Source organism: Mytilus edulis, chromosome 13, assembly GCF_963676685.1.
Source record: "Mytilus edulis chromosome 13, xbMytEdul2.2, whole genome shotgun sequence".
Lineage (NCBI taxonomy): Eukaryota > Metazoa > Mollusca > Bivalvia > Mytilida > Mytilidae > Mytilus > Mytilus edulis.
In genome coordinates, this window is record NC_092356.1 from 33,327,774 (window position 1) to 33,341,414 (window position 13,641).

Consider the following 13,641-nt stretch of genomic DNA (forward strand, 5'->3'; position numbering starts at 1 on the left):
TTAAGAAAACAGGAACATTTAAAACAAGAATATTCAACTAAAACTAAAATGGGAAATATTCAATTTAAAACGAGAGTTCATATAAATATTCAAATCAAAACGAGAGTTCCTATAAAGCACTTTGAAAATTATAGTAAAAGTTCCCAATGTCACTTTTCTTCCGGTTATATCAAAAGGTTCTCATAGAAATATATATTATTGTCCAATCTTATGTAATAATAAGCTGATCATTGTCCTCCGGCTTAACTTTATAAAATAGCGATAATTGCTTCTTTTGAAGTTGAGTGTCAGTTTCTCACTTTTGACAGCCATCGGATTAAGTTGTAAAATAGTAAATCTATAATCTCTTTGGATATTTGAAATAAGAAACATTATATTTAAGAAAACAGGAACATTTAAAACAAGAATGTTCAACTAAAACTAAAATGGGAAATATTCAATTTAAAACGAGAGTTCATATAAATATTCAAATCAAAACGAGAGTTCCTATAAAGCACTTTGAAAATGATAGTAAAAGTTTCCAATGTCACTTTTCTTCCGTTTATATTAGCTATAAATGAATAAAAACTTTATATCATATTATGAAAATCTGCCAGTATGATGTCAATATATATCAACCAGTTTATAAACAGATATACTTCTGTTGGTCAATAACTGCAATGACGAATACACTAATTTTTTGGAAAAAAAATGTTACTGGTTTGATCTTGTATTATATCACCCTCTCCTTTTATTAATTGTTTTTCAAGTAACACAAGATTTTGAAAAAGCAACATATATAATCAATGTTCTTATCTTTTTAAAAATATTTTCCATCGAACTTTTAAAATATGGATCGATTTAGTTTGTTGAAAGTTTAAAGACCACCATTTAGATGAAAATAAACAAACGTCGTTTAAATTGATCCTATTGATTGTCATAAATTGCAATTTGTTTTCAAAGATATATTAATTTGTGTCAATTGTATTTAGTATTACAAGTAAAATTTGAAATATATGCAAGAAATAACAATTAAGGTTATTGAATTACTGGTATAAGGTAAGGAATCTGAATTTGTAAATGGAGAGGTTTGCCTATATCTGATTAGGACAAGGTAGTTTACAGGATTAAAGACGACAGCATTCTTAATCAAATTTAGATAAAACCTTGATGAATAGGAAAAGCATTATCGATCTTTTTATGTTTCAACTAAGCAAAGACAACCACCTGGTTGTAAGTACATTGTATATATATTTAAACACCACACGATTTAAGTGTCGAAATAAAACACGTTCCTCTGTCACCGTGAAACAGTGACGTTACAAAATAACAATGAGAATAAACTTTACAAATAATCTGAAGAAATTTATTTAAAAAATCAACATGAAGGATCTGTCAGTAATACCTGTAATTGGTTTTCAAACAGATATACTATACTTCAATTTTTCTACTGTAAATATGTATGGAATGAGTGATACAAAATATTTTATGCAGACATATGTTTAAAAAATATTATTTTACGGGTGGCTAAGTTCTAATCAAATTGAAACGCTTGACGAAAATATCTTTAATGGTTTGACGGCTCTGGAGTATTTGTAAATAATTTGAATCCACAAACAACTGTTTGCCCCATCTGATGCTGGTTTCCATGCAATGATGTAATTTATATATTTTTATTTTTTTATTTTCGTGCACAGATATATTAATTTGTGACAATTTGATTTTTGTATTATATGAAAAGTTTACAATTGAAAGAAATAACAAATAATGACTTTAGATTTAAGATATTGTATTGCTGTTATTAGTTAAGGGGGATAGAAATTGTCACATTGGAGAGGTTTCCCTGTATTTGTTTAGGACAATATAGTTTACAGGAAAAAAGATGACACAATTCAAGCAAGCCTTAATTAAGAGTAATATCATTTTCGATCTGGTGCAATATATTTCTACATTTTTTTAGTAGTACAAATTATCAGACCGATACAATATGTGCACTTTAGACTATTTCAGTTTAACTGACTTGTATATTGCCCCAAAATTAAATGAAGATTATATAAGTAAACTCATCATATATACCAGGATTGAAATGTTATATTTGTGCCAGACGCGCGTTCCATAAAGCTATTGCATATCTATTATAGACATTTGGTTTTTTTATTTAATTGGCTGCACAATTCCTCAAAATATATCAAAAAAAAATAATTGTGTATCGTTTCAATAAAAATAATTAAAAAAAATGTTAGAATTTTAAGTGAATTTAGTGAACATATTTTGTTTTGTAATGGGTCGTATCTTTCGGTGATTGTCTTGATTTTATGTTAATATAAAACATGCATTTATTAATATTGATATATAATGATATAAAGCAAAAGTTTAAATTGTTCAATTTCTGTTCTAAAACAGTATTTCATTTACCAAAGTTGCCGTTTCTTACTACTGAATGAGAAAGGCGGAAAATTATCAGACCAATATCACTTCCCAAAAATATTTTGATAAAATAAATTTAAAGGAAATTGTTATGTAAAATATAATTTTGCGTAAAGTAAAGTATGGGGTTCAAACTGACAACTAAGGTAACTAAACTGAAAACGTTGTGCCAGCATCCTTCGGGGGCTATTGTCTGCATGCACACAACCATAATTTATGCTACTTAACGCCATGCCATGGCCACTGACTTTGTACCTGTTTAAATGACAGAATAAATCAAAAAACACGATAGAAGACCACACGTATGATCTGCCAGCACTGCTGTAAAATATGGTCATTGAATTATTTGTTATTAAATTAATCATTAATATTGCGGTAAAATTGTCTAAGAACAACGTTGATTTTTATAGATTTAAGGGCAGACATTGAAGATATTTGTCTTATAAGGATAATGTAAGACATAATTGGAAAATAACAATTATTATATTATGAAGATCTGTCACTATGTTTCTGTTGTTCCGATGTTTTCCTTTTATAGTTGATGTGCTCCTCTCGGCTTTAGTTTGTAACCCGGATTTATTTTCTCTCAATCGATTTATGACTTTTGAAAGCGCTATACTACTATTGCCTTTATTTGCAATATAACAACTAGTTTACAAATCGATATATTAGACATCCGCTGGCCAATATATTTCCAATGTTAATCTGTTTGCATTAACGAATATGCCAAATGTAATGATGAAATACGTTATGCTATATTGTAGGTCCCTACAGACCAATCAAATTACAAAATTCCCCATGTATTGCTAGATTGCTCTCGTGTTTTAATACCCCTATTATTTTTTTCATTGTTTTTAAAGTAAAATAAGTTTTTAAGATGCAATATAAATAATCAGTGTTTTATTTTTTTTCAAATAATGCAATTTTCCGAAAGATTTAAATACTGTTCAATTTATTTGGTATATCATATCAAACTAGTCAAAACATTTACTATTTTTTATCATCGCTATAAAGACATTATTCGTAAATATAGCTCAACATGCAGACTTCTAATACGTTCAGGTATTTCACATCCAATTTTTTATGGAAATATTCTTTATAAAGCACAAAGGTGTCAGTATTCACCTCAGAAACTTACAAAACCTTTGAATAGATTTATTAAGAAGGGATATAATTACGATACTGTTGTCAAGTCATTAAAGATTGCATATTTTGGCGTTAATATTGAGTCACTGATAAGGTCTTTGCATCGGAACTAAACACATTTATTCTAAAAACAGATGTTGGCATGACACGGGTTATGTTCTTCTCATATATGTTATGATGGTATGATACTAAACCCATAACGGGAAGGATTGTGCCTGATGTTCATATGATGAAATCATAATCTTTCAGTCAGTTTAATTGAAGTTTGGAGCTGGCATGTCAGTTAACTGCTAGTAGTCTGTTGTTATTTATGTATTATTGTCATTGTGTTTATTTTCTTTGGTTACATCTTCTGACATCAGACTCGGACTTCTCTTGAACTGAATTTTAATTTTTCCGGGTGCGGGAATTTCTCGCTACATTGAAGACCTGTTGGTGACCCTCTGCTGTTGTTTTTTATTTGGTCGGGTTGTTGTCTCTTTGACACATTCCCCATTTCCATTCTCAATTTTACTGTTTTCAAAAAATGAAGACGCCGTTTAAATGATGCTATTGGATAGATCATATATCGCAATGCCATCTGCATTTTGTCAATAGAGAGGTTACCATGTGACTTTCATGATACATTAGTAACTGGATTAGGAATGACAAACTGTTCAGTTGTATTGAGATTAAACTTTAATAATGGGGAATTTAATAAGTAATTCTCATTTCGAGCACTACCAAAATACATGTATAGTACTTTATGATGCTTTGTATTTGACTTTTCTTTTCTACTTTTTAAAAACCGCCTGCGCATCTTAGATAAATGAAGTTCGCTTTAATTTGATTTGGTATCATTTTAAGAAATAACATAATAAGAAGGACTTTTAGATTTATGTTATTGAATTGATTATCTTTCTTAAGTGACATGAGTTTAGTCAATGAAAATGTTGCCTTGATCTATGTTTTGAAAAAATAGTTTGTTTTTGTTTTGTTTTTTTAAATTGACTGTACAAATTCCTCATAATATATAAAAAATGATAATTGTGTATCGTTTCAAACAAATAATTAAAAAAAATGTTAGAAAATTGATAAAACAGTTGAAGTGAATTTAGAAAACATAGACTGTCTTGTAATATATCCTATCTTTCGTAAATTATCTGGATTTTATATTAATATAAAGCATGCATTAATAAATATTGATATATAATGATATAAAGCAAAAATTAAAATTGTTCAATTTCTGCTCTTAAACTGTATTTCATTTGTTAAAGTTGTCGTTACTTACTACAGAATGAGAAAGGCGGAAAATTATCAAACCAATATCACCTCCCAAAAATATTTTGTTAAAATAGATTAAAAGGAAATTGTTATGTAAAATATATTATTGCGTAAATTAATGTATGAGGTTCATACGCACCACTTAGGTAACTAAACTTAAATCGTTCTGCCAGCATCCTTCGGGGGCTATCGCAGGTTAGGCATTAAAATAATACACAAAAACATATATTATATACAGCAATACACAACAACCCTTGACTTATGCTCTGACATTCGCCAAAAGGATTAAATTTCCAATTAGACCAAAATAAGAGAAAGCGAATTGATATGTTTTAGATATTTTATGAAAGTATCTTATGAACCTTTATTTAATCATTCAGAATAGACAAACCAAGTACATTATGATTGATTTTATTTGAATTTTATGATAATTTAAGATGATAAGACATTTGTCAATGAACAGCGGTATAATACTGTTTCCTTTATTTGTCCTGTATCTGTTTAGGACAAGATGGTGTACTTGACACAGATGATAGTATCATTTCAAATTGAGACAAAACCTCCATAAAGAGGAAAACAATTATCACTCCGGCGCTATACGTCCTCGAATAGTTTTCACATTTTCTGAACAAACACAACATTTTATTCGAACTACTTCCAAGTGCCTTTATTTTCTCCTTCTTTAGGATAATTAACCAGATACAAAGTAATATAACACATGCATAAGAAATTTCAAGATATAACGATAAAATGTAAATCAACATTTAGAGCGAAAGTGTGTATAAATAAAACTTGAATCTTAACTTTGCATCGTTCAAATGTATTTCTAAAACAGTAATACATTTTAGAAAATTGTGGGAAGTTACTATTGAATACGAAAGGCAAATCATTTTCAAAGCAATATTACATCCCAAGATAAACTCATCAGAAACACAAAAGAAACCGTTGAGCCAAATTTGGTATGAGTGTAGGATTTTATGGGGTTAATATGGTCAACTGTGTTAAAAAAAAATTCATTATTTTTGTATTCATATTCAGCATTGAGAATGACGTGAAACTGTATAAAAATCAAATTTTTGGTAGATATTTAAGATGTTATTTTTAACATTAATCATTTGAATAAATATAATGTATGGCAAATAAGACCATTTCAATTTTGAATTTATCAACTTCCCCCAACTTAGTAGCAATCGACCAAATTAACCTGCATATGGGATATAAATTTCCCCAACTCATTCAGTATTCAAAAACCAAGGTTGTGTTATCTTACTTAAGTTTAATCCTTGATCCTATCTTAAAGTCGTCAAAACACTATGAGAATCGAAGCTAAGAAAGTAATCAGATTTATTTTATTTACAATCGGCACATATGTGGAGTTAGAAATAAATATGGGGTTTCGAAAGCTCTTGCAATATCTTACAAAAGTAAAACGTTAGAGTATTCCCCCTTTTTTCCCTCGTGACATTCGTATGCACCATGATTTTTTTTCAAGATTTGTGAACACTTTCAGTATAAAAATGAAAAACAAACATTGTTTAACATCTTTAATGTGTCCATTTCTAGTCGAAAACTATCACAATGTCGTTTATTTCTTTCCCGGCACTTTGATACCACAAAGGGGAATAATCGATCTGAATCATTTCAGTGTTTAAATGTCGCCTTGAGAGGACTTGCGTATCATTTATTTATAAAGATCGTATTGGCGCACCCCGTTAATATTTATTGATCTCTTTAAAACTTGGCATGTTTATTCTTGGAAAGCTCATAAATACCAGATTGCTGTTTCTTGTTCATAAAATGAATACAACATTTTCAAAATTGACAAGAAAGTTGACTTTTGGTGTGGGCATGGTTCGATTTTATGTCATTTCTGTTATTTTTTATTATAAAAGGACAAATTTAAAGAATTTAACAGGAAGGATAACATATTTGTCAACCAAATTCATTGGTCTAGTTCTTTCGGGTGTGCCGGCTCTTTAAGGTGAAGGTTCACACGCCATCTTTGAATGTCACCGGTTACTATGGTAACGAGGTGGGGAGTTCTTTGACACCAGAAATTAAAAGTTTGGATTGTATAAGGGATGATCATAATTAGTTTCGGGTATAAAAGTTTCCTGACTAAAATTCTAACTAATTTCAAATTTCAATGATTTTTTAATGAATAAATATCCCTTTTGCCCTAGAACAGCATTAACCTGCCTGCGAATATAATAAAAGCTTGCCATAAAACCTGCTTGAATCCATCATCCTTTATATAATGAAGTGACTGTACCAAGTCAGGAATATGACAGTTGTTGTCCTTTGTTTGAGCTGTTGATTTAGTCATTTGATACGTGACCTTCCTGTGCTGAATTTTCCTTGGAGTTCGGTATTTTTGTGATTTTACTTGTATAGTCATTCATAAAAAAATATGCATTGTATTTTAAATATATGTTAGTAAGTATGCAATATTTCAATCAGTTTTTTACAGATATTCCACGCTTCCATGGTTCTTCGTTCTCGGCTAAATGTTAAAATTGATGAATATAAAAATGTAATGCAAAAATACGATTTAATTCATTTTTTTAAATTATTTTGAACTTTCCAAATGAGATTAATAAATGTGTGTTCGTTTGATTTGGTATTAATGTAAACTGTACATTTTCACGAAATCACCAATCAGGCTGTGAAGATTTAAATTATTGATTTTATTTTCATAAACTTTCAGGGGGATTTTTGTCAGTAGAGAGGTTTCCCTGTATTTGTTTGGGACAAGGAAGTTTACTTCAGCGGAGATGAAAAAATCATTCAAATTCACACTAAACCTCTTTTAATAGAAATAATACGACTCTATACGTATTCGAATAGTCAATTTACATTATCAGAACAATTACAACATTGTTCTTCGCCCTTTTCCATGTGACTGTTTCTATTTACTCCTAATCTATGATAATTAACCAGATACAAATTTATATAAAATACGTATTATCAAATATCTATGTATCACGATATAACTAGAATTTGCATGTAGCGTGACAGTTTTTATTTAACTGATACCTGAACTTTTTATCATAGATCTATAACGGTACATCATTTATCAAATTTGTCGAAAATTACTGCTGAATGAAAAAAGATTACCATTTTCAAAATTAAAATTATTTGATTACCAAAAACACAAAGGAAACAGTTGTTCAAAATATGATATATCAGTGTAGGTATTTATGTGGCTAGTAAGAACAACTTAGGTAACTAAACTAAAAATCTGGAATGGTATTCCTATCTGCAGCATTTTGTATCGTGTTTACTTACATCGTGCTCCGTGTAAATTCACCATATAATTTCACATATAACAGCTCGATATCAAAATGATGAAATGATGTTTTAATACTTGAGGTAAGAAGAACCAAATATAAATATAGCTACACTGGTATCGTTATAGCTGTTGTAAAATATCGTGACTTTGACATATTTGTTTTGTGTTTTCAAATCCGGCATTGAGTTAAAGAAACATTGTCGAAAGACCAGATTTAAAAGAAGACTTTGAGCATGTTATTTTTACATATTATATAATTTAAGTCATCCAAGATAAATAACTTTTAAAATAATTCATTGTATCCCTTGTTTTCCAAGGTAAGTATTATTGCATTGATGAATATGAAATATTTTATGCAGAAAAAGTTTCAAAAAGGTTATTTTGCAGGTACTTATGGGGCAACAAAATTTCAGCACTAGACGTGAATATCTTTCAAGGTTTGACGTCACTCGAGACATTGTAAGTAACTTTATGCCGCAAAAACATAATTTGCATTTATGTGTTGCTGATTTGCTGTCGCAAAGATTTATCTTCTCTTTTTGAAAACATTTTGCAATTTTCCTACTAAAATTGATGAATGCCTGTTCATTCAATTTGGTATAACGTGTAAGCTTAACCAATTTTTAGAATTCAAAAAATTTTAACATTCAGATAAATGTTATTGAATTTTTAAGATGAGTCAAGGTGATATAAATGTTTTGAAAACAGAGGTTACCCTGTATCTGTTTAGGGCAAGATAGTTTACTTTTCGAAAAAGAAATTGAGACCAAACCTTTCTAGAGAGGAAGAGCATAATCGATCTAGTGGTATACATTTGCACATCAGAGATGGTAGTACATATTTGTAAAACAGTAAAATTTTTGCACTTGACAACTTCAATTTGAATTTGCCCCAGAGAAAGAACAGGAAAATGATAAAAAGTTACTAAATATCTATAGTCATTTTCCACCGTTTTTTCAGCAATTTTCTTAGAATATGTATAAATTTCGTTTCGATTAATATGACTGCCGGTTTTGTTTTTCAATAAAGATATGGACGTTTGGATTTAAGTTCTTTAAATGGTAAGATTAATCCAAGTACTTTTATCTCTGACCTCCTTCTTTTTTTCTTTTTTTTATGGTAATAACCAAGATATGACTTTTTTATAACATGTATAAGATGATTATACACATCGATCGCTATATCAGTTGTATATTTCGATAAAATCCGACACTGATCTGTTACAAAAGTCAAAACATAATTGGTCCATTGCAGCTCATAACTTGTATCCCAATCAGCAACGTTTTGGTTAAATCTTACTGAACATGAAAGGGAAACCGTTTTTAGACCAATATTACTCCCAAAAAATCCTCTGATAAAAACACAAAGGAAAACATTGTGTAAAAAATGTTGCATGGTTCGAGACTTTCATATGGTTAATACGAACAACTTAGATAACCGAAATAAGATTATGGACTGATATTTCTTTCGGCATCATGTCATCACTGATGTCTGCCTAGACATAACACTATTTAGTTTAACCATGTCTTCGCTCGTGATTGAGATGTTAAAATGGGTGTTTTCATAACGAGGCCTAAATATGCGTATTATTATGTCAACACTGGTTACGACGAAGCTGTAGTAAATATGGTCTTAAGATCATTTTGTTAGTATTTAAATGTGTGATCGATAAGGTGATTTAACTTTCTAAAGACTTAATATTTTAGCCAAACATCAACATATTATTTGTTACATTATTCATCTACGGCATACATGAACTATAACCTTGTGTTGTTATGTAGACATTTATTACATTGTTTGCAATGAATAAGCGTGATTTCCCAGTGAAATAAAAACCGATAATTTCACATCTGAAATAAACACAATTATTTCACTCCCCTAACGTCATACAACAATGGGGTTTCTACATTATTTCAATTAAAAAGCCCATTGTCAATGTCATAAAAAGAATAAGTGATCAAGTAATTCAAGTATTAGGAAATATTGAACTCCTGATTGACCAACACTGAAAATTAACGTATACGCTACGCGCATTCGTAAATTAATGGGTTGTTTAGTCACTCGTTGAATATTTTTTCTTATTAGAAATTTTGTATTCTCAGCTGTAAAACGGGATTTCTTTGGCAAAGTTATCTTTACCTAATACTGAATTAGAACGGTAAAAAAATATCAGACCAATATCAATTTACCAAAAATATGTTAGTGAAATAAATTGAAAGTAAATGGTTAAGCAAAATATAATACAGCGTAAAGTAATAGATGAGGTTGAAATGGACAACTTAGGTAACGGAACTGAAACTGTTAAATCAGCATTCGTTGGGGGCTATTGTCTGCATACACACAACAACGTCCTACTTAACGTCATGGTCATCGAGAAAGCAACTCACAAAATGGCAGGATAAATGAAAAACGTCAAAAGACCTCATTTCAAATCTGCAAACACTGTTGAAAAAGAAGGTCATTGAATCATTCGTATTCAAATTCATCATTGATAATGCAGTAATACTGGCTAAAACAACCTCGATTTCTATTTATTTGAGGGTAGACATTGACAATCATACCACATCTTCTTTTTTATATTGAAGATGGTTTCGTCTATTAATAATGTAAGATGAATAAAAACTTTATATAATATTATGAAAATCTTCATGTATGTTGTCAATATATATCAACCAGTTAAAAACATATGTACTAGACTTCTGTTGGCCAATAACTACAATGACGAATACAATAATTGTCCTGAAAACTGTTACTGGTATGATGTCGTATTATATCACCCTATCCTTTTAGTGTTTTTTTTCAAGTAACACAAGATTTTAAGAAAGCAATATATGAGACAATATCTGAAAACATTTTGGACAAAGGGAAAAAAAAATACTGTCTTTGGAACTTGTATTTTAATGACAGAAAACAAAGAACAAAGAATGAGAATTCAGGAACAGTTGTCTGTAATTCAAAAATTGATAAATGTGGTAACTATACGAATTTTTTTTAAAGAAGTACCAAAAATTCCAGTTCTTTCATGTTTCCAAAGTGAATCAATTCTAAAAAGTTTCTGATGCGAATGAGGAATAAAGTAAAGACACTATTTGTGGTTTACTAGTACATCCTGCATTATTTTATCAAATGCCGACTTATATTTTTAGCAATACTATACAAAAGGTTAAGAAATATAGTAAACTATGGTATAATTTGTAGGTAACATGAAAATATCTTCAGTAACAGGACAGCGCTGGTAACAGGAAATAATTTTATTTCAAAACAATACCTATCTTTTGATAGATTAAGAAAAATTCATCATTACAAATTGGTCAAAATTCGAAGAAAACAGCAAACAAAGTAATTTTTCCTTTGAAACTTTCATTTGTTAGATGTAATGAAAAAAATCAAAAATAAATTCCATTCTGTTATCATCTACTATACTAGAATTGAACAATGTTATCTGCTGTTATCAAAAGTCAAAACCCTGTCTTGTTATTCATTCAGGAAATGATGCTCTTCTCATTGCATTATAAGAAATCAAATCTTGGTCTTTCAAACGTTTCCACAGATGAAAAACCCAGTGGTAACAGGAGGGAAATTACTCATTGGGACAAAATTTTAAAATGCAAAATTTTATTACATGCTTTAGTTATAATAAAAACAGACCTGTTAGGGACAAGTTTCTTATATGATCTATCATATTTGTGAAAATCATAAGCCTATTTATCTAATTTCGATATTCTTTGAATGATTTAGTTGTCAGAAAACAACAGAGAACAACAACATGATTAGGGGGGGGGGGTTAAACATTCAAATTATAATATTTTATTGGAAGAAATATAAGACGGAGTTTTAATTGGCAATAGTTGGTGCATTATATAATCAAGTTAATACTGAAACTTAACATTGTCTAAAAAGATGGTTGAATAAAAAAATAATTGCCGGTGAAAGATGGAACCAGGAAATTAGACTTTTTCAGATATTGTCTCATATTTAATCAATGTTGTTATCTTTTTTTAAAACTTTCCAACAAGATTTTGGAATATTGATTGATTTAGTTTGTAAAATATTTTAAAACTACCATTTTATGAAAATAAAAAAGGCATTTAAATTGATGATATTGAATAGATCAGATAACTGTATGTTATCAATTACCATTTTCTTTCAAATATATATTAATTTATGTCAACTCGATTTAGTATTATAATTACAATTAACAATATGAAAAAAACAAATAAGTACTTTCGATGTATGTTATTGAATTACTGATATAAAGTAAGGGGGTAGGAATTTGTCAACAGATGAGGATTTTTGCAATGGGGAGGTTTCTCTGTATCTGTTTATGACACTATAGTTTACAGGTGCAAAGATGAGACCTAACCTAAAGAAATTGAAGTCAATGAAAAGTTGATAAAACTAAAGGGTTGAACGTAGAACCAAATTCGGGCAAATAATTAAATATGTTCATGCTGTACATTCTACTATTTTTAGGAACAAAAAATGAAATGACGTTTAGATTGATTTGCTTATAATTGAATGTATATGATATCTTAAAGTTGTCTGAATTGTTCAATCTAGATTGGAGAGGTTACTCAATATCTTTTGATGACAAGATTGTTAGCTAGAGCAGGGAAGGTCAAATTCTTCTCAAATTGACATATAACCTTGCTTAGTGAAAAATCGCTATCTATTGTGCGCTATACATCTTTGACAAGTAGTTCACATTTTATCAATTTTGAATCTTAATTAGAAGAAAGTTAATTCTAACAGGAATGAAAAAAATCATTTCAAATTAATACCAAATGATGTAATTACGTTTCGATGGATCGATACATTTTAAGCAGAAATTTGTTTAAAAACAATTAATTTACATGTACATATACTAAAACCAAATTTCAATACATGACATAAATCTCTTTAAATGGTATCATTTGAAGAAATGAATAATAAGGACGTTTAGATTTATGTAATTGAATTGATAAAATAACTTAGGTGACATTAATTTAGTCAATGAAAATGTTGCCTAAATCTTTTTATGGCAAGATAGTTAATTAAAACCGGATAGTATAAATATCCTGACAAATAAATTTAACTTAGGTACCACGATTAAAAATGAAATTGAGACAAAAAATCTGGCAACTATAAGTCACCGCACAGAATTCAAAAATGAACAAAACCCATACTGAATAATTAGCTATAAAAGGCTCCGACAAATGTAAAAAAGTTCAAAAGAGAAAACTAACGACCTTATGTAAAAACAATAAACGAAAAACAGGTAAAACATACAACAATATACAACAACCCTTTTATCATGTGATGACATTATCCTAAAAGGATTAAGTTACTGTGTAGGTCTTATTACACTCCTTAGATGTAAGTTCACCAGACAGTAAATAACAGAAAACGAATTGATATGTTTCAGATCTTTTATGAATGTATGTTATGAACCTTTACTCAATCATTCAAAATAGACAAATCAAGTACATTATGCATGATTGATATATTATGGGAATTTTATGATAATTTAAGGTGATAAGAAATTTGTCAATCGA

The 13,641-nt window shown here is 29.3% G+C and overlaps 1 protein-coding gene and 1 long non-coding RNA gene across 2 annotated transcripts in view; both read left to right on the plus strand.

Annotated features, from left to right (window-relative positions):
* Positions 1 to 13,641, plus strand: part of LOC139500902 (uncharacterized) — a 336,961-nt gene that overhangs the window by 227,490 nt on the left and 95,830 nt on the right. The gene's annotated exons all lie outside the window — the stretch shown is intronic.
* The window catches only part of LOC139500907 (uncharacterized), a 49,559-nt gene continuing 44,412 nt past the window's right edge, over positions 8,495 to 13,641 (plus strand). Inside the window, exon 1 of the long non-coding RNA XR_011658402.1 lies at positions 8,495 to 8,566. This is a non-coding gene — a long non-coding RNA (uncharacterized lncRNA). The remainder of the gene's footprint in view (positions 8,567 to 13,641) is intronic.